This window comes from Scyliorhinus torazame, chromosome 19, assembly GCF_047496885.1.
Source record: "Scyliorhinus torazame isolate Kashiwa2021f chromosome 19, sScyTor2.1, whole genome shotgun sequence".
Classification (NCBI taxonomy): Eukaryota; Metazoa; Chordata; class Chondrichthyes; order Carcharhiniformes; family Scyliorhinidae; genus Scyliorhinus; species Scyliorhinus torazame.
Genome location: NC_092725.1, coordinates 12,139,336 through 12,160,215, shown reverse-complemented (window position 1 = coordinate 12,160,215; position 20,880 = coordinate 12,139,336). Strand labels below are relative to the sequence as shown.

The window sequence follows — 20,880 nt, the reverse complement described above, 5'->3', positions numbered from 1 at the left end:
TCCTGTTGCTGATTAATTATCCTGTTGTCGCTGATTAATTATCCTGTTGTCGCTGATTAATTATCCTGTTGCTGATTAATTATCCTGTTGCTGATTAATTATCCTGTTGTCGCTGATTAATTATCCTGCTGCTGATTAATTATCCTGTTGCTGCTGATTAATTATCCTGTTGTTGCTGATTAATTATCCTGTTGTTGCTGATTAATTATCCTGTTGCTGATTAATTATCCTGTTGTCGCTGATTAATTATCCTGTTGTCGCTGATTAATTATCCTGCTGCTGATTAATTATCCTGTTGTTGCTGATTAATTATCCTGTTGTCGCTGATTAATTATCCTGTTGTTGCTGATTAATTATCCTGTTGCTGATTAATTATCCTGTCGCTGATTAATTATCCTGTTGCTGATTAATTATCCTGTTGTTGCTGATTAATTATCCTGTTGCTGATTAATTATCCTGTTGCTGATTAATTATCCTGTTGTCGCTGATTAATTATCCTGTTGTCGCTGATTAATTATCCTGCTGCTGATTAATTATCCTGCTGCTGATTAATTATCCTGTTGTTGCTGATTAATTATCCTGTTGTCGCTGATTAATTATCCTGTTGTTGCTGATTAATTATCCTGTTGCTGATTAATTATCCTGTTGTCGCTGATTAATTATCCTGTTGCTGATTAATTATCCTGTTGTTGCTGATTAATTATCCTGTTGCTGATTAATTATCCTGTTGTCGCTGATTAATTATCCTGTTGTTGCTGATTAATTATCCTGTTGCTGATTAATTATCCTGTTGTCGCTGATTAATTATCCTGTTGCTGATTAATTATCCTGTTGTTGCTGATTAATTATCCTGTTGTTGATTAATTATCCTGTTGCTGATTAATTATCCTGTTGTTGCTGATTAATTATCCTGTTGTTGCTGATTAATTATCCTGTTGCTGATTAATTATCCTGTCGTTGCTGATTAATTATCCTGTTGTTGATTAATTATCCTGTTGCTGATTAATTATCCTGTTGTTGCTGATTAATTATCCTGTTGTCGCTGATTAATTATCCTGTTGCTGATTAATTATCCTGTTGCTGATTAATTATCCTGTTGTCGCTGATTAATTATCCTGTTGTTGCTGATTAATTATCCTGTTGTTGCTGATTAATTATCCTGTTGCTGATTAATTATCCTGTTGTTGCTGATTAATTATCCTGTTGCTGCTGATTAATTATCCTGTTGTTGCTGATTAATTATCCTGTTGTTGCTGATTAATTATCCTGTTGCTGCTGATTAATTATCCTGTTGTTGCTGATTAATTATCCTGTTGCTGATTAATTATCCTGTTGTTGCTGATTAATTATCCTGTTGCTGCTGATTAATTATCCTGTTGTCGCTGATTAATTATCCTGTTGCTGATTAATTATCCTGTTGTCGCTGATTAATTATCCTGTTGTCGCTGATTAATTATCCTGTTGCTGATTAATTATCCTGTTGTCGCTGATTAATTATCCTGTTGCTGCTGATTAATTATCCTGTTGTTGCTGATTAATTATCCTGTTGTTGCTGATTAATTATCCTGTTGCTGCTGATTAATTATCCTGTTGTTGCTGATTAATTATCCTGTTGTTGCTGATTAATTATCCTGTTGCTGCTGATTAATTATCCTGTTGTTGCTGATTAATTATCCTGTTCCTGATTAATTATCCTGTTGTTGATTAATTATCCTGTTGTCGCTGATTAATTATCCTGTTGTCGCTGATTAATTATCCTGTTGCTGATTAATTATCCTGTTGTCGCTGATTAATTATCCTGTCGCTGATTAATTATCCTGTTGCTGATTAATTATCCTGTTGTCGCTGATTAATTATCCTGTCGCTGATTAATTATCCTGTTCCTGATTAATTATCCTGTTGTTGATTAATTATCCTGTTGTTGCTGATTAATTATCCTGTTGTTGCTGATTAATTATCCTGTTGCTGCTGATTAATTATCCTGTTGTTGCTGATTAATTATCCTGTTGCTGATTAATTATCCTGTTGTTGCTGATTAATTATCCTGTTGCTGATTAATTATCCTGTCGCTGATTAATTATCCTGTTGTTGATTAATTATCCTGTTGTTGCTGATTAATTATCCTGTTGCTGATTAATTATCCTGTTGTCGCTGATTAATTATCCTGTTGTCGCTGATTAATTATCCTGTTGTCGCTGATTAATTATCCTGTCGCTGATTAATTATCCTGTTGTTGCTGATTAATTATCCTGTTGTTGCTGATTAATTATCCTGTTGTCGCTGATTAATTATCCTGTTGCTGATTAATTATCCTGTTGTTGATTAATTATCCTGTTGTTGCTGATTAATTATCCTGTTGTTGCTGATTAATTATCCTGTTGTCGCTGATTAATTATCCTGTTGTTGATTAATTATCCTGTTGTTGCTGATTAATTATCCTGTTGTCGCTGATTAATTATCCTGTTGTTGCTGATTAATTATCCTGTTGCTGCTGATTAATTATCCTGTTGTTGCTGATTAATTATCCTGTTGCTGATTAATTATCCTGTTGTTGCTGATTAATTATCCTGTTGCTGCTGATTAATTATCCTGTTGTTGCTGATTAATTATCCTGTTGCTGATTAATTATCCTGTTGTTGCTGATTAATTATCCTGTTGCTGCTGATTAATTATCCTGTTGTTGCTGATTAATTATCCTGTTGCTGCTGATTAATTATCCTGTTGTTGCTGATTAATTATCCTGTTGCTGATTAATTATCCTGTTGTTGCTGATTAATTATCCTGTTGTTGCTGATTAATTATCCTGTTGTTGCTGATTAATTATCCTGTTGCTGCTGATTAATTATCCTGTTGTTGCTGATTAATTATCCTGTTGTCGCTGATTAATTATCCTGTTGCTGATTAATTATCCTGTTGTTGCTGATTAATTATCCTGTTGTCGCTGATTAATTATCCTGTTGTTGCTGATTAATTATCCTGTTGCTGATTAATTATCCTGTTGTCGCTGATTAATTATCCTGTTGCTGATTAATTATCCTGTTGTTGCTGATTAATTATCCTGTTGTCGCTGATTAATTATCCTGTTGTTGCTGATTAATTATCCTGTTGTTGATTAATTATCCTGTTGTTGCTGATTAATTATCCTGTTGTCGCTGATTAATTATCCTGTTGTTGATTAATTATCCTGTTGTTGCTGATTAATTATCCTGTTGTCGCTGATTAATTATCCTGTTGTTGCTGATTAATTATCCTGTTGTTGATTAATTATCCTGTTGTTGCTGATTAATTATCCTGTTGTCGCTGATTAATTATCCTGTTGTTGCTGATTAATTATCCTGTTGCTGATTAATTATCCTGTTGTCGCTGATTAATTATCCTGTTGCTGATTAATTATCCTGTTGTTGCTGATTAATTATCCTGTTGCTGCTGATTAATTATCCTGTTGCTGCTGATTAATTATCCTGTTGCTGATTAATTATCCTGTTGCTGATTAATTATCCTGTTGTCGCTGATTAATTATCCTGTTGCTGATTAATTATCCTGTTGTTGCTGATTAATTATCCTGTTGCTGCTGATTAATTATCCTGTTGCTGCTGATTAATTATCCTGTTGTTGCTGATTAATTATCCTGTTGCTGCTGATTAATTATCCTGTTGTCGCTGATTAATTATCCTGTTGCTGATTAATTATCCTGTTGTTGCTGATTAATTATCCTGTTGTTGATTAATTATCCTGTTGCTGATTAATTATCCTGTTGTTGTTGATTAATTATCCTGTTGTTGATTAATTATCCTGTTGTTGCTGATTAATTATCCTGTTGTCGCTGATTAATTATCCTGTTGTTGCTGATTAATTATCCTGTTGTCGCTGATTAATTATCCTGTTGTTGATTAATTATCCTGTTGTTGCTGATTAATTATCCTGTCGCTGATTAATTATCCTGTTGCTGATTAATTATCCTGTTGTCGCTGATTAATTATCCTGTTGTTGCTGATTAATTATCCTGTTGTTGCTGATTAATTATCCTGTTGCTGCTGATTAATTATCCTGTTGTTGCTGATTAATTATCCTGTTGTTGCTGATTAATTATCCTGTTGCTGATTAATTATCCTGTTGTTGCTGATTAATTATCCTGTTGTCGCTGATTAATTATCCTGTTGCTGCTGATTAATTATCCTGTTGTTGCTGATTAATTATCCTGTTGTTGCTGATTAATTATCCTGTTGTTGCTGATTAATTATCCTGTTGTCGCTGATTAATTATCCTGTCGCTGATTAATTATCCTGTTGTTGCTGATTAATTATCCTGTTGTTGCTGATTAATTATCCTGTTGTCGCTGATTAATTATCCTGTTGTTGCTGATTAATTATCCTGTTGTCGCTGATTAATTATCCTGTTGCTGCTGATTAATTATCCTGTTGTTGCTGATTAATTATCCTGTTGTTGCTGATTAATTATCCTGTTGTTGCTGATTAATTATCCTGTTGTTGCTGATTAATTATCCTGTTGCTGCTGATTAATTATCCTGTTGTTGCTGATTAATTATCCTGTTGTTGCTGATTAATTATCCTGTTGTTGCTGATTAATTATCCTGTTGTTGCTGATTAATTATCCTGTTGTCGCTGATTAATTATCCTGTTGTTGATTAATTATCCTGTTGCTGATTAATTATCCTGTTGTCGCTGATTAATTATCCTGTTGTTGCTGATTAATTATCCTGTTGTTGCTGATTAATTATCCTGTTGCTGCTGATTAATTATCCTGTTGCTGCTGATTAATTATCCTGTTGTTGCTGATTAATTATCCTGTTGTTGCTGATTAATTATCCTGTTGTTGCTGATTAATTATCCTGTTGTTGCTGATTAATTATCCTGTTGTTGCTGATTAATTATCCTGTTGCTGATTAATTATCCTGTTGTCGCTGATTAATTATCCTGTTGTCGCTGATTAATTATCCTGTTGTTGCTGATTAATTATCCTGTCGCTGATTAATTATCCTGTCGCTGATTAATTATCCTGTTGCTGATTAATTATCCTGTCGCTGATTAATTATCCTGTTGTTGCTGATTAATTATCCTGTTGCTGATTAATTATCCTGTTGCTGATTAATTATCCTGTTGCTGATTAATTATCCTGTTGTTGCTGATTAATTATCCTGTTGCTGATTAATTATCCTGTTGCTGATTAATTATCCTGTTGCTGATTAATTATCCTGTTGTTGCTGATTAATTATCCTGTTGCTGATTAATTATCCTGTCGCTGATTAATTATCCTGTTGTTGCTGATTAATTATCCTGTTGCTGATTAATTATCCTGTCGCTGATTAATTATCCTGTTGTTGCTGATTAATTATCCTGTTGCTGATTAATTATCCTGTTGCTGATTAATTATCCTGTTGTTGCTGATTAATTATCCTGTTGCTGATTAATTATCCTGTTGTTGCTGATTAATTATCCTGTTGCTGATTAATTATCCTGTTGCTGATTAATTATCCTGTTGTTGCTGATTAATTATCCTGTTGCTGATTAATTATCCTGTTGTTGCTGATTAATTATCCTGTTGCTGATTAATTATCCTGTTGCTGATTAATTATCCTGTTGTTGCTGATTAATTATCCGGTTGCTGATTAATTATCCTGTTGTTGCTGATTAATTATCCTGTTGCTGATTAATTATCCTGTTGCTGATTAATTATCCTGTTGTTGCTGATTAATTATCCTGTTGCTGATTAATTATCCTGTCGCTGATTAATTATCCTGTTGTTGCTGATTAATTATCCTGTTGTTGATTAATTATCCTGTTGTCGCTGATTAATTATCCTGTTGTTGCTGATTAATTATCCTGTTGCTGATTAATTATCCTGTTGTTGATTAATTATCCTGTTGTCGCTGATTAATTATCCTGTTGTTGCTGATTAATTATCCTGTTGCTGATTAATTATCCTGTTGTCGCTGATTAATTATCCTGTTGTTGATTAATTATCCTGTTGTCGCTGATTAATTATCCTGTTGTTGCTGATTAATTATCCTGTTGTCGCTGATTAATTATCCTGTCGCTGATTAATTATCCTGTTGTTGCTGATTAATTATCCTGTTGTTGATTAATTATCCTGTTGTCGCTGATTAATTATCCTGTTGTTGCTGATTAATTATCCTGTTGTCGCTGATTAATTATCCTGTTGTTGCTGATTAATTATCCTGTTGTCGCTGATTAATTATCCTGTTGTTGCTGATTAATTATCCTGTTGCTGATTAATTATCCTGTTGTCGCTGATTAATTATCCTGTTGTCGCTGATTAATTATCCTGTTGCTGATTAATTATCCTGTTGCTGATTAATTATCCTGTTGTTGATTAATTATCCTGTTGTCGCTGATTAATTATCCTGTTGTCGCTGATTAATTATCCTGTTGTTGCTGATTAATTATCCTGTTGTTGCTGATTAATTATCCTGTTGTCGCTGATTAATTATCCTGTTGTCGCTGATTAATTATCCTGTTGTCGCTGATTAATTATCCTGTTGCTGATTAATTATCCTGTTGCTGATTAATTATCCTGTTGTTGATTAATTATCCTGTTGTCGCTGATTAATTATCCTGTTGCTGATTAATTATCCTGTTGCTGATTAATTATCCTGTTGTCGCTGATTAATTATCCTGTTGTTGCTGATTAATTATCCTGTTGTTGATTAATTATCCTGTTGTCGCTGATTAATTATCCTGTTGTCGCTGATTAATTATCCTGTTGTTGCTGATTAATTATCCTGTTGTCGCTGATTAATTATCCTGTTGTTGCTGATTAATTATCCTGTTGTCGCTGATTAATTATCCTGTTGTCGCTGATTAATTATCCTGTTGTTGCTGATTAATTATCCTGTCGCTGATTAATTATCCTGTTGTTGCTGATTAATTATCCTGTTGTTGCTGATTAATTATCCTGTCGCTGATTAATTATCCTGTTGTTGCTGATTAATTATCCTGTTGCTGATTAATTATCCTGTTGCTGATTAATTATCCTGTTGCTGATTAATTATCCTGTTGCTGATTAATTATCCTGTTGCTGATTAATTATCCTGTTGCTGATTCCAGTTGTTGTTGTTGACCCCCCCCCCCCCCCCCCCGCGCGGGTTTACCTCTCTCGGGGTCTCGGGGTCCCGGGGTCTCGGGCCGCCCCCCCCGCTCTCCGCTCCGCCGCCCCCGGTCTCCGCCTCGGTTTCCCGGTCGGGGGGGTTCGTCTCTCCCGGTGTCTCCGGCTGTCCGCCCGCTGCCTCCGCCTGGGCCGCACTTCCGGTGTCCGTCTGCCTTCCTCTTCCCCCCGCGCCTCTCCACTTCCGGTGTGCGTCTGCCTTCCTCTTCCCGCACCTCTCCACTTCCGGTGTGCGTCTGCCTTCCTCTTTCCGCACCTCTCCACTTCCGGCGTCCGTCTGCCTTCCTCTTCCCCGACGCACCTCTCCACTTCCGGTGTGCGTCTCCCTTCCCCGCCGCACCTCTCCACTTAAGTGTGCGCCTGCCTTCCCCTTCCCCCCAACAACTCTCCACTTCTTGTGCTCGTCTGCCTTCCCCTTCCCCTTCCCCTTCCCCCCCAACAACTCTCCACTTCTGGTGCTCGTCTGCCTTCCCCTTCCCCTCCGCACCTCTCCTCTTCCGGTGTGCGTCCAACTTCCTCTTCCCGCCGCACCTCTCCACTTCCGGTGTGCGCCTACCTTCCCCTTCCCCCCCCAAACCTCCACTTCCGCTGTGCGTCTCCCTTTCCCCACCGCCCCTCTCCACTTCCGGTGTGCGCCTTCCTTCCCCTTCCCCCCCCACAACTCTTCACTTCCGGTGTGCGTCTGCCTCCCCCTTCCCCCGGAAGCGGCCCCCTTCCCCAGGTGTTCCGGCTGCAGGGCTGGCTCCCTGAACTCCTCCCCAGCGGGGGAAGGTTATCTGGGTTGGCAAGCCGGATTCCCCGTCACCGATCGGCCGGAGTCTGCCCCATTCCGACTGCAGGCCTCCGCCGTGCGCGGCCACGGAGACGGCGAATCGGCGGCCGCTGACCACCCCCCCCCCGTCGTGCTCGCAGAAGCTGCTCCCTCGATGTGAACTCTGACAGAGGGAGGTTCAGACTTGGAGATGGTTTAACACATTCATTGAACTGTTAACAATTCTCCGACTTGAGTTCGACTCTCCTGCTGATCTAACGAGAGTAACTCAGTCTAACTAACCCGTCTGCTCTCAGCCACGCGGTGGGTGTGATGCTTCCTGATCTGCCCCTGTCTCTCTGAGTGTCGCCTGTGGAAAGAGAGAGAGCCTGTGTGCCCTGTCCTTTTATATGGGTCGCCCCCTTGTGGTAGTGTCACCTCTGGGTGTATCGTGACTGCCCATTGGTCGTGTCCTATCTCACTGACCTATTGGGTGAATGTCTGTGTGTCATGGCTCTGGTGCTCCCTCTAGTGTGTATTTAGTCCCAGTGTATTTACATTAACCCTTTGTGTATCTACAGTGAGGCACATCACCACACCCACCATTCCCACACCGGCACCGGTCAGCCACAGAATCAGAGAATCCCACCCACCCTATATTCCTGACCAGATGTGTTTATATTCGGGAGGTGATTCCTCCCGGGATTCGGCATCATCAGGATAGACAATTGGAGCAACGTCCCCATACCGGTCCACAGTCACCGTTCCCAGCCGGATTCAACATTCCCAGTCCACAGTCACCGTTCCCAGTCCACAGTCACCGTTCCCAGTCCGCAGTCACCGTTCCCAGTCCACAGTCACCATTCCCAGTCCGCAGTCACCATTCCCAGTCCGCAGTCACCGTTCCCAGTCCGCAGTCACCGTTCCCAGTCCGCAGTCACCGTTCCCAGTCCGCAGTCACCGTTCCCAGTCCGCAGTCACCGTTCCCAGTCCGCAGTCACCATTCCCAGTCCGCAGTCACCATTCCCAGTCCGCAGTCACCTTTCCCAGTCCACAGCCACCGTTCCCAGTCCGCAGTCACCGTTCCCAGTCCGCAGTCACCATTCCCAGTCCGCAGTCACCATTCCCAGTCCGCAGTCACCATTCCCAGTCCGCAGTCACCGTTCCCAGTCGGATTCACCGTTCCCAGTCCACAGTCACCGTTCCCAGTCCGCAGTCACCATTCCCAGTCCGCAGCCACCATTCCCAGTCCACAGTCACCATTCCCAGTCCGCAGTCACCATTCCCAGTCCACAGTCACCATTCCCAGTCCACAGTCACCATTCCCAGTCCGCAGTCACCATTCCCAGTCTGCAGTCACCATGCCCAGTCTGCAGTCATCGTTCCCAGTCCGCAGTCACCGTTCCCAGTCCGCAGTCACCATTCCCAGTCCGCAGTCACCATTCCCAGTCCGCAGTCACCATTCCCAGTCCGCAGTCACCGTTCCCAGTCCGCAGTCATCGTTCCCAGTCGGATTCACCATTCCCAGTCCGCAGTCACCATTCCCAGTCGGATTCACCATTCCCAGTCCACAGTCACCATTCCCAGTCCGCAGTCACCATTCCCAGTCCACAGTCACCGTTCCCAGTCCACAGTCACCGTTCCCAGTCGGATTCACCATTCCCGGTCCGCGGTCACCATTCCCAGTCCACAGTCACCATTCCCAGTCCGCAGTCACCATTCCCAGTCCACAGTCACCATTCCCAGTCCGCAGTCACCATTCCCAGTCGGATTCACCATTCCCAGCCCGCAGTCACCGTTCCCAGTCGGATTCACCATTCCCAGTCCGCAGTCACCATTCCCAGTCCACAGTCACCATTCCCAGTCCGCAGTCACCGTTCCCAGTCCACAGTCACCATTCCCAGTCCGCAGTCACCGTTCCCAGTCCACAGTCACCGTTCCCAGTCCACAGTCACCGTTCCCAGTCCGCAGTCACCATTCCCAGTCCGCAGTCACCATTCCCAGTCCGCAGTCACCATTCCCAGTCCACAGCCACCATTCCCAGTCCACAGTCACCATTCCCAGTCGGATTCACCGTTTCCAGTCCACAGTCACCATTCCCAGTCCACAGTCACCATTCCCAGTCCACAGTCACCATTCCCAGTCCGCAGTCACCATTCCCAGTCCACAGTCACCATTCCCAGTCGGATTCACCATTCCCAGTCCACAGTCACCATTCCCAGTCCGCAGTCACCATTCCCAGTCCGCAGTCACCATTCCCAGTCCACAGTCATCGTTCCCAGTCCGCAGTCACCATTCCCAGTCCACAGTCACCATTCCCAGTCCGCAGTCACCATTCCCAGTCCGCAGTCACCGTTCCCAGTCGGATTCACCATTCCCAGTCCGCAGTCACCATTCCCAGTCCACAGTCACCATTCCCAGTCAACAGTCACCATTCCCAGTCCGCAGTCACCATTCCCAGTCCGCAGTCACCATTCCCAGTCCGCAGTCACCATTCCCGGTCCACAGTCACCATTCCCAGTCCGCAGTCACCGTTCCCAGTCGGATTCACCATTCCCAGTCCGCAGTCACCATTCCCAGTCCACAGTCACCATTCCCAGTCCGCAGTCACCGTTCCCAGTCGGATTCACCATTCCCAGTCCGCAGTCACCATTCCCAGTCCGCAGTCACCATTCCCAGTCGGATTCACCGTTCCCAGTCCGCAGTCACCATTCCCAGTCCGCAGTCACCATTCCCAGTCCGCAGTCACCATTCCCAGTCGGATTCACCGTTCCCAGTCCGCAGTCACCATTCCCAGTCCACAGTCACCATTCCCAGTCCGCAGTCACCATTCCCAGTCCACAGTCACCATTCCCAGTCCACAGTCACCATTCCCAGTCCGCAGTCACCATTCCCAGTCCACAGTCACCATTCCCAGTCCTCAGTCACCATTCCCAGTCCGCAGTCACCATTCCCAGTCCACAGTCACCATTCCCAGTCCACAGTCACCATTCCCAGTCCGCAGTCACCATTCCCAGTCCACAGTCACCATTCCCAGTCCGCAGTCACCAGTCCCAGTCCACAGTCACCGTTCCCAGTCCGCAGTCACCATTCCCAGTCCGCAGTCACCATTCCCAGTCCGCAGTCACCATTCCCAGTCGGATTCACCGTTCCCAGTCCGCAGTCACCATTCCCAGTCCGCAGTCACCATTCCCAGTCCGCAGTCACCATTCCCAGTCGGATTCACCGTTCCCAGTCCGCAGTCACCATTCCCAGTCCGCAGTCACCATTCCCAGTCCGCAGTCACCATTCCCAGTCCACAGTCACCATTCCCAGTCCGCAGTCACCATTCCCAGTCCACAGTCACCATTCCCAGTCCTCAGTCACCATTCCCAGTCCGCAGTCACCATTCCCAGTCCGCAGTCACCATTCCCAGTCCGCAGTCACCATTCCCAGTCCGCAGTCACCATTCCCAGTCCGCAGTCACCAGTCCCAGTCCACAGTCACCGTTCCCAGTCCACAGTCACCATTCCCAGTCCGCAGTCACCATTCCCAGTCCGCAGTCACCATTCCCAGTCCACAGTCACCATTCCCAGTCCGCAGTTACCATTCCCAGTCCACAGTCACCATTCCCAGTCCGCAGTCACCAGTCCCAGTCCACAGTCACCGTTCCCAGTCCGCAGTCACCATTCCCAGTCCACAGTCACCATTCCCAGTCCGCAGTCATCGTTCCCAGCCGGATTCACCATTCCCAGTCCACAGTCACCATTCCCAGTCCGCAGTCACCATTCCCAGTCCACAGTCACCATTCCCAGTCCGCAGTCACCATTCCCAGCCGGATTCACCGTTCCCAGTCCGCAGTCACCATTCCCAGCCGGATTCACCATTCCCAGTCCACAGTCACCATTCCCAGTCCGCAGTCACCGTTCCCAGTCCGCAATCACCATTCCCAGTCCACAGTCACCATTCCCAGTCCGCAGTCACCATTATTCCCAGTCCGCAGTCACCATTCCCAGTCCGCAGTCACCGTTCCCAGTCCGCAGTCACCGTTCCCAGTCCGCAGTCACCGTTCCCAGTCCACAGTCACCATTCCCAGTCCACAGTCACCATTCCCAGTCCACAGTCACCGTTCCCAGTCCGCAGTCACCATTCCCAGTCCGCAGTCACCATTCCCAGTCCACAGTCACCATTCCCGGTCCGCAGTCACCGTTCCCAGTCCACAGTCACCATTCCCAGTCCGCAGTCACCATTCCCAGTCCACAGTCACCATTCCTATCCGGAGTCACCATTCCCGGTCCAGATTGGACTGGGATTCACCATGCCCACCGGAGAAGGAGATGAGTGAGACGGCTGGCTGGGCAATGGAACGCTGCCTGGCAGGGGGGACTTTTCATCCCCCACCTTTCACAAAGCATTGAAGGCAATGATTCGGGGGAGGTGATATCCTATAAGGTGATATCCTATAAGGTGATATCCTATAAGGTGATATCCTATAAGGTGATATTGTTATGGGCCAGGGTATAAAGAACCCCAAAGTGTGCCATGGAGATCACCTGACCCACAACTTTTACTAGATTGTGGTATGGGGAGCGCACGGCCCACTCTCCAGGTGTGGGACAGCAGAAATGGAAAAGTATTTTTAAAGCAAAACAATGTTTATTCTATGAACACAAGTTGACCTTTTTAAAACATACAGTGAACATCTTAGCAACCATCAATTCAAATACAACCCCCCAAAGAATACAACACTAAGTAATGCTTCATAACTTCCCAAATGTTAGACGTTTTAGTTGCTGTGAAATGAAGAGTCTAAAGTTCTTGTTCCTTTTCACCAAACACCATTTATTTCACTTCCACAGCCTCTGCACAAAACTCTTAACAACGCACCACCTGACAGAGGCCACCTGAAGCCCCTTTACATATCAGTGTCAATTAATGGATACTTAACATAAATGAGACAACTAATTGCAATGTCTCTTAACCCCTGGTATTGGGGAATGAGCCCGGCCAGGTGGTAGAAGTTTCAGTAGGGGAGCATTTCGGGAACAGTGACCACAATTCAGTAAGTTTTAAAGTGCTGGTGGACAAGGATAAGAGTGGTCCGAGGATGAATGTGCCAAATTGGGGGAAGGCTAATTATAACAATATTAGGCGGGAACTGAAGAACCTAGATTGGGGGCGGATGTTTGAGGGCAAATCAACATCTGACATGTGGGAGGCTTTCAAGTGTCAGTTGAAAGGAATTCAGGACCGGCATGTTCCTGTGAGGAAGAAGGATAAATACGGCAATTTTCGGGAACCTTGGATAACAAGAGATATTGTAGGCCTCGTCAAAAAGAAAAAGGAGGCATTTGTCAGGGCTAAAAGGCTGGGAACAGACGAAGCCTGTGTGGAATATAAGGAAAGTAGGAAGGACCTTAAGCAAGGAGTCAGGAGGGCTAGAAGGGGTCACGAAAAGTCATTGGCAAATAGGGTTAAGGAAAATCCCAAGGCTTTTTACACGTACATAAAAAGCAAGAGGGTAGCCAGGGAAAGGGTTGGCCCACTGAAGGATAGGCAAGGGAATCTATGTGTGGAGCCAGAGAAAATGGGCGAGGTACTAAATGAATACTTTGCATCAGTATTCACCAAAGAGAAGGAATTGGTAGATGTTGAGTCTGGAGAAGGGGGTGTAGATAGCCTGGGTCACATTGTGATCCAAAAAGACGAGGTGTTGGGTGTCTTAAAAAATATTAAGGTAGATAAGTCCCCAGGGCCTGATGGGATCTACCCCAGAATACTGAAGGAGGCTGGAGAGGAAATTGCTGAGGCCTTGACAGAAATCTTTGGATCCTCGCTGTCTTCAGGGGATGTCCCGGAGGACTGGAGAATAGCCAATGTTATTCCTCTGTTTAAGAAGGGTAGCAAGGATAATCCCGGGAACTACAGGCCAGTGAGCCTTACTTCAGTGGTAGGGAAATTACTGGAGAGAATTCTTCGAGACAGGATCTACTCCCATTTGGAAGCAAATGGACGTATTAGTGAAAGGCAGCATGGTTTTTTGAAGGGGAGGTCGTGTCTCACTAACTTGATAGAGCTTTTCGAGGAGGTCACAAAGATGATTGATACAGGTACGGCAGTGGATGTTGTCTATATGGACTTCAGTAAGGCCTTTGACAAGGTCCCTCATGGTAGACTAGTGCAAAAGGTGAAGTCACACGGGATCAGGGGGGAGCTGGCAAGATGGATACAGAACTGGCTAGGTCATAGAAGGCAGAGAGTAGCAATGGAGGGATGCTTTTCTAATTGGAGGGCTGTGACCAGTGGTGTTTCACAGGTATCAGTGCTGGGGCCTTTGCTCTTTGTAGTATATATAAATGATTTGGAGGAAAATGTAACTGGTCTGATTAGTAAGTTTGCAGACGACACAAAGGTTGGTGGAATTGCGGATAGCGATGAGGACTGTCGGAGGATGCAGCAGGATTTAGATTGTCTGGAGACTTGGGCGGAGAGATGGCAGATGGAGTTTAATCCGGACAAATGTGAGGTAATGCATTTTGGAAGGGCTAATGCAGGTAGGAAATATACAGTGAATGGTAGAACCCTCAAGAGTATTGAAAGTCAAAGAGATCTAGGAGTACAGGTCCACAGGTTGACGAATGTGATATAAAATAATTGTTTTAGAGATATTAGTTACTGTAATGTAGATAGGCCGGTCTGATTTTATTAGTTCACAAAGGATTTCAGAACGCATGGCAAAGTGAGGGGGAGGGTGTCCAGCTACGGAGGGGATAAGGATGCTGGGTAATAGGGGGCCAGAGGAAGGGATTGGAAGTGAGCCAATTAGGATGTATGGCCAGGTCAGGAGGGGTATAGGATGACCTATGGGAATCGTGTATGTGAAACTTGATGCCATTTGAATGTATCAGTAGAGACTTCTTTGTTCTACAGACTCTCTCGATTCCGGAGGCGCAGAAAGCAGGATGTGTTCATGATGTACAACTGTGAACTGAGACAGACTTGCAAGTCAAATAAAATAACTAATGCTGTACCTGCAAATCCATCTCGACTTTTATTGAGGCCAGACCGACGGGTAAAGAAATTTATGGTTTGTCAAGGTCACTGAAAGGGGCAACACAGGCGGAGAAGGTAGTCAAGAAGGCATACGGCATGCTTGCCTTCATTGGCCGGGGCATTGAGTATAAGAATTGGCAAGTCATGTTGCAGCTGTATAGAACCTTAGTTAGGCCACACTTGGAGTCTAGTGTTCAATTCTGGTCGCCACACTACCAGAAGGATGTGGAGGCTTTAGAGAGGGTGCAGAAGAGATTTACCAGGATGTTGCCTGGTATGGAGGGCATTAGCTATGAGGAGCGATTGAATAAACTCGGTTTGTTCTCACTGGAACGAAGGAGGTTGAGGGGCGACCTGATCGAGGTCTACAAAATTATGAGGGGCATAGACAGAGTGGATAGTCAGAGGCTTTTCCCCAGGGTAGAGGGGTCAATTACTAGGGGGCATAGGTTTAAGGTGAGAGGGGCAAGGTTTAGAGTAGATGTACGAGGCAAGTTTTTTACACAGAGGGTAGTGGGTGCCTGGAACTCGCTGCCGGAGGAGGTGGTGGAAGCAGGGACGATAGTGACATTTAAGGGGCATCTTGACAAATATATGAATAGGATGGGAATAGAGGGATACGGACCCAGGAAGTGTAGAAGATTGTAGTTTAGTCGGGCAGCATGGTCGGCACGGGCTTGGAAGGCCGAAGGGCCTGTTCCTGTGCTGTACATTTCTTTGTTCTTTGGTGTTCATTACTTAACAGTCTCCCCTTCCTTGGAGAAAAAATAATATTTAGGTGAAAACTAAATTTCAAGAAACTCAAAAACACACACATGATGTCTCCCCCTTTTCTGTTTTTTTTGTTTGGCCGAGAAAGAAAAAATAAAACAGTCACAGAAACAAGCGCCCTTCATTAACAATATCCAAAAGTTTCTGTGAACTCGCCCCTCTTTTTGTAAAACAGTCTGACAGTTGATAGCTCCTGTCGACCCATTTAATTTTTGTTATTTCCCCTCTGTCCAACATCTGCTTCAAACTTGCGAGTCTATCCGTAACCTCTTTTCATTGACACTTTTTGTAGAGTGCACATTTTCCCACAGGGATTTATTGTCAATGTGACAGTCAATAGGTATATTACCCAAATCCCCTAATCCCAAAATTTCTGTCAATATCATACTTATATAAAAGGCCATATCCACCGCCTCTACAAGGCTTAATGCCTGAGCAGCCATAGTGCTTTTTACCACTCTCCTTATTTTCTTTGTTTCCCACACAAGCGGGCAACATTTACCATTGTTCCCCAAAAGGAAAATTATAAAACCTCCTGCGCTTGAAACCCCATCACATAAATTTGCGTCGGACGCATCACTATAAACTATGAGTTTCAAGTGCTTAAGGTCACCTAAAACCGGGAACTTCAAAACACACTCCTGCATTTTTAGTTTGGCCAACGCTTTATTTGCTCTTATTATGTCTTCCATTTTGGGATCATTCATTTTTGTACTCAACTCTAAGACATCAAAACTCACGTCCGGTCTAGTCTGTCTACCTAACCAGTTCAGTTGCCCAATTAAACTTCGCAGTTGCTCTTTTTCTATCTTTGAAACCATTGCGTCTTTTTGTGAAACTCGGCCATGAATAATTGCTATTGGGGTGATGCTTTCCAAATAAGATTGCTGACGTAAAGTTGCCCCTAACTTAGTCTGTCCAATTTCCAGTCCAATATATTTAAATGAACCGGAAGCCTGACTTCCAACCCTGAATTCTTTCCTCAAACCAGAGATTACAATAGCTGCAAAATCACTAGACCCACCCCACAAAAAATCATTGACATGCATCATAAAAATGCCAGAAAGATTTCCTTTATAGTGCCAGTAAAACATTGCAGGATCTGCTTTCAACTGGCAACAGCCTAACTTTAACAAAACTGACCTTACCGAAAAATACCAGACTCTAGATGCATCATTTAATCCATATACACATTTGTTCAACTTCCAGAATACCCCTTCTGTGTTAGCTGTTTCTTTAGGAGGACGGAGAAAAATGTCTCTCTGGAGCTGATGCCCCTGCAAAAAGGCAGCTTTTATATCTATAGATTTGCATTCCCATGCCTTTGTGGCTAATAGAGCCAAGAAGATCTTTAAAATAACCTTTCCTGCTGTAGGTGAATCTACCCTTAAATCCTGATCTTCTAAGTTTTCTTCAAATCCCCTTGCCACAAGCCTGGCCTTTGCCTTATAAGTTCCATCCGGAAGAACCTTTTCCGTGCAATTTCATCTGTGGGATAGAGCTCTTTGTCCCCTATCCGGTACTTCCGTGCATACCCCAAATTCACTCCAACTATGCAATTCTTGCTGTTTAGCTTCTTTAATAACTTTTTCATCGAATTTATTTGAAGCCACCAAAATCTCACGCGCATGTGGGCTTCTACTCCTATTAGTATTCGTAGTCTTACTCATGTTCCGAGATCTTGATAAACTACGTCCCCTCTCCCGCCTGGTATCTCGTTCTGTACTGCTACTGCTTGATCTTTCCCTTCTGCTGTGGGATGTCCTTTCAATAGTTCTCGACCTTTTCCTGCGGACCTATTCATTATCTGATGTACTATCTGAACTGGCACTGCGTTTCTGTGCCCTCCATTTTGAACTTCGTTTCCCAATCCATTGTCTTGACTCCTTCCCCTGAATGCTGTACATTCAACCAATGTTTATACTTTCCAGTGGCCTTCCCTGCTCTATTAATAACAGTTGCATCCTTCCATTGACTAGACCTTTCGCGCAAGTATGTCATTTTTGTACCAACTTTTGGCAGTTGCCCTTTCGGAAAAATGGCCTGTTTTAATTCATCAGAAGTGTTGAGTTCCTCCACAGAAACCCTGTCTATATCAGTTAACTGGTCCTCATAGTTCTGTAACACATGCGTACCAGATGGCTCTGGTTCCTCGTCATGTCTGTCTGCTCTGTCTAAATTTGAAAATTTGTAATCTGTACCCATTATCCTTGATGAATGGACCCGAACAGTTTGATTACCATGTTGCAAAATAATTGTTTTGCCATCTATGCCTATGATCTTCCCTGGGCCTTTCCATTCATTAGAATTGTCTCTCTTATAGTATACCATGCCTCCTTGCTGAAAACCGGCATCTGATGGCCGTACGTTATGTCTTAAAGCTCTGCGAATTCTTCCAGAGACTTCTGCTTCCAAAAAAGCTTTTCTATTGCTGTGTAATGCATTTAAATGTTCAGCAAAACCAGAGCTAATTTAGTCCCCTCCCAAGCTGGAGGCTGGTCATCAAAAATGGACGGAATTTTAGGATTTCTACCAAACACTAATTGATAAGGACTATAGCCCCCAACCATCTGCAATGAATTCTTTGCATGTACTGCCCATGCTAAAGCTGAATTTAGTCTGCAATTTGGTCGATCTGCCAAAATTTTCCGAAGCATGTCATCGATGACAGCATGATTTCTTTCACAGACACCATTACTAAATGGGCTTTCTGCAGCCGTATTCATAACTCTGATATTCATGTTTTCACACATATCCCTAAACCCATCATTAGCAAATTATCCCCCATTGTCCGTAAGGAATTTTGCCTGTGGACCCATTCCTGTCCCAATCCATTTTTCCACGATTTGATCCAGAATTACTCTCTTTTCTTTACTTCGTACAATCGCTGATTGACTAAATCTGGTTGCTAAATCTACAAAATGCAAAATAAATATATTATTTGCTTTATCCCAGATCTTAAGGTCCATGGCCACAATGTCGTTAAAATCCCTGGCCAAAGGTAGGGTTACTATCGGTCGTGCTGGTGTCCTTCTGTACTTCCTACAAATTTCACAGCAATCACTAACCTGTTCTATCAGTTTAGTATAGTCGTCATCCCTTACTCCTGCATCGTTTAATAAATTTTTCAGCCTCCGAGGAGACGGATCTGCAAATTGCCTATGCAGTTTTAATACCACAAGCTTTTTATCAGCTAAAGTCCCATTTTCAACTGCCATTAACACATCCTTAACCACTCTACTTGAAATATTATTTGTCAGTAATGGAATACAATAGTGTCCTGACTGTGTAAATTGTAAGTCCACCGTCTTTCCAAAAACTGTTGCCTTATCCTGTTCCATAACCAGTTTCATGTGTGCTTTCTTCATCGACGGTCTGCTCAGAAGCAAAGGTATCTCACTTGATACAACATCCGTGCTAATGAAATGATTCACTCCGGCAATATTGCAAGGGATCACCACTCTTTTCAGCGACTTCAGAGTATTATCATCCCCAAACCTGAAACTTGTGGAACTTTCAAATTCCTTAACCTTGCTACGATATTCAGCATTCAAAGAGTCCAGGTAACATTTTAACCAGTCAATTCCACACACAGTAGATGTGCAGCCACTGTCCAATACAGCACAGTTGAAGGATTCTGCAACCAACACCCTCATTACCGGCGTAAAACTGCTCGTCAATAGGACAACGCCTTCTTTCTGGTCACTATCTTTTTCCTCTTCTGACTCTTCCGTGTCATGTGTCGCTTCAAACACTCTATCATAACGAGTTGGACAGTTGAAGACATAATGGTATTGAGAGTCACATCGAAAACATTGATTTATCATGCCCCGTGCATTTCTGGGGTTCATCTTCCTATTGTAGGTTCTAACTGGGTTTCTGTCTTCATAATTTCCTTGTCTCGTTCTCCTTCTATAGTCTTGAGCCCTGTTCGTAGCCATACGATTTCGCCATCCTGTTAGTGTATCTTCCATATTCTGCCTTATTGCAGGCTGACCTATTTGGGTCATCAGAGCCATCGGAATCGAATGTTTCCCCAGGAACCTTTGTAAAGCCTTTGTCATCTGTTCGAATAAGGTATCCTTATCAGCAAACTGAACTCCTGTCAAAACCAGGAGCCTATCCATGTTGCTCACTCTAGCACAGTCAAGTAAATTAAAGGCCAACACAGACTGTGGAAATTCCAGGTTGTATTTCTGCAGCCTTTTATATAGGCTGCCAAATTCCACCATATAGTCTTCCATGGAGATATCCTCCATTTTCCGGAACTTATCAAAATCCGACCATGCTTCATACGCACTTAACAAGTTATCTTTCTTATAAATCTTATCCATATAATGTAATAAAGTCTCCAGACCTTCTTCTGAGTCTAACTCTTCCAATTCCAGCTCAGAAAGCACTTTGTTTCGGATTTTACTGCCATATAGTAGAGAAAGAGCCAATGCCATACCTTGTTTTCTCTTTCCCAAAGCAGTTACCTTAGTCCACATAACTACTGCACTTCTCCATTGGTCGTACGATTCTCTTTCAGAAAATATGGGAGGATAGTCATATCCGGCCATCTTTATCCTCGGCTCAGCCATGTATCTTTTTGTTTTTCCTTCTCACTCACTCCTTGGTTTGATCTGGAAAAGTTGTATCTTTCAACCCTTCACATTTGCACAGCAACCATCCTCTGCTACCATTGTTAGATGTTTTAGTGGCTGTGAAATGAAGAGTCTAAAGTTCTTGTTCCTTTTCACCAAACACCATTTATTTCACTTCCACAGCCTCTGCACAAAACTCTAAACAACACACCACCTCCCAGAGGCCACCTGAAGCCCCTTTACATATCAGTGTCAATTAATGGATACTTAACATAAAGGAGACAACTAATTGCAATGTCCCTTAACCCATTACTTAACACCAAACAATATCCAGAAGACGGAAGAAGCACCTTTTAACAGAAGCACATCAGGTTTACATTCACTACTGAAAACATTTATAATTCTGAATTCACCAAATGATCAAGAGATAGTCTTTTCACGGCAGAGAGATCAACAGTACACCTGCTCTGTCTGGCTTCAGCTCCAACACTAAGTAATGATTAAGCTGTCCTTTTAACATCCTTAAGATTTTAAAAATCTTCAAAACAGAAACACATCAGGTTAAAGTCACTACGATTATGAGTTTAAATCACCAGG

At 43.6% G+C, this 20,880-nt stretch overlaps 1 protein-coding gene across 3 annotated transcripts in view; it reads right to left on the bottom strand.

The window, feature by feature from the left end:
* LOC140396010 (C-reactive protein-like) overlaps positions 1–20,880 on the bottom strand; it is a 571,040-nt gene that overhangs the window by 73,250 nt on the left and 476,910 nt on the right. The window lies entirely within an intron of this gene.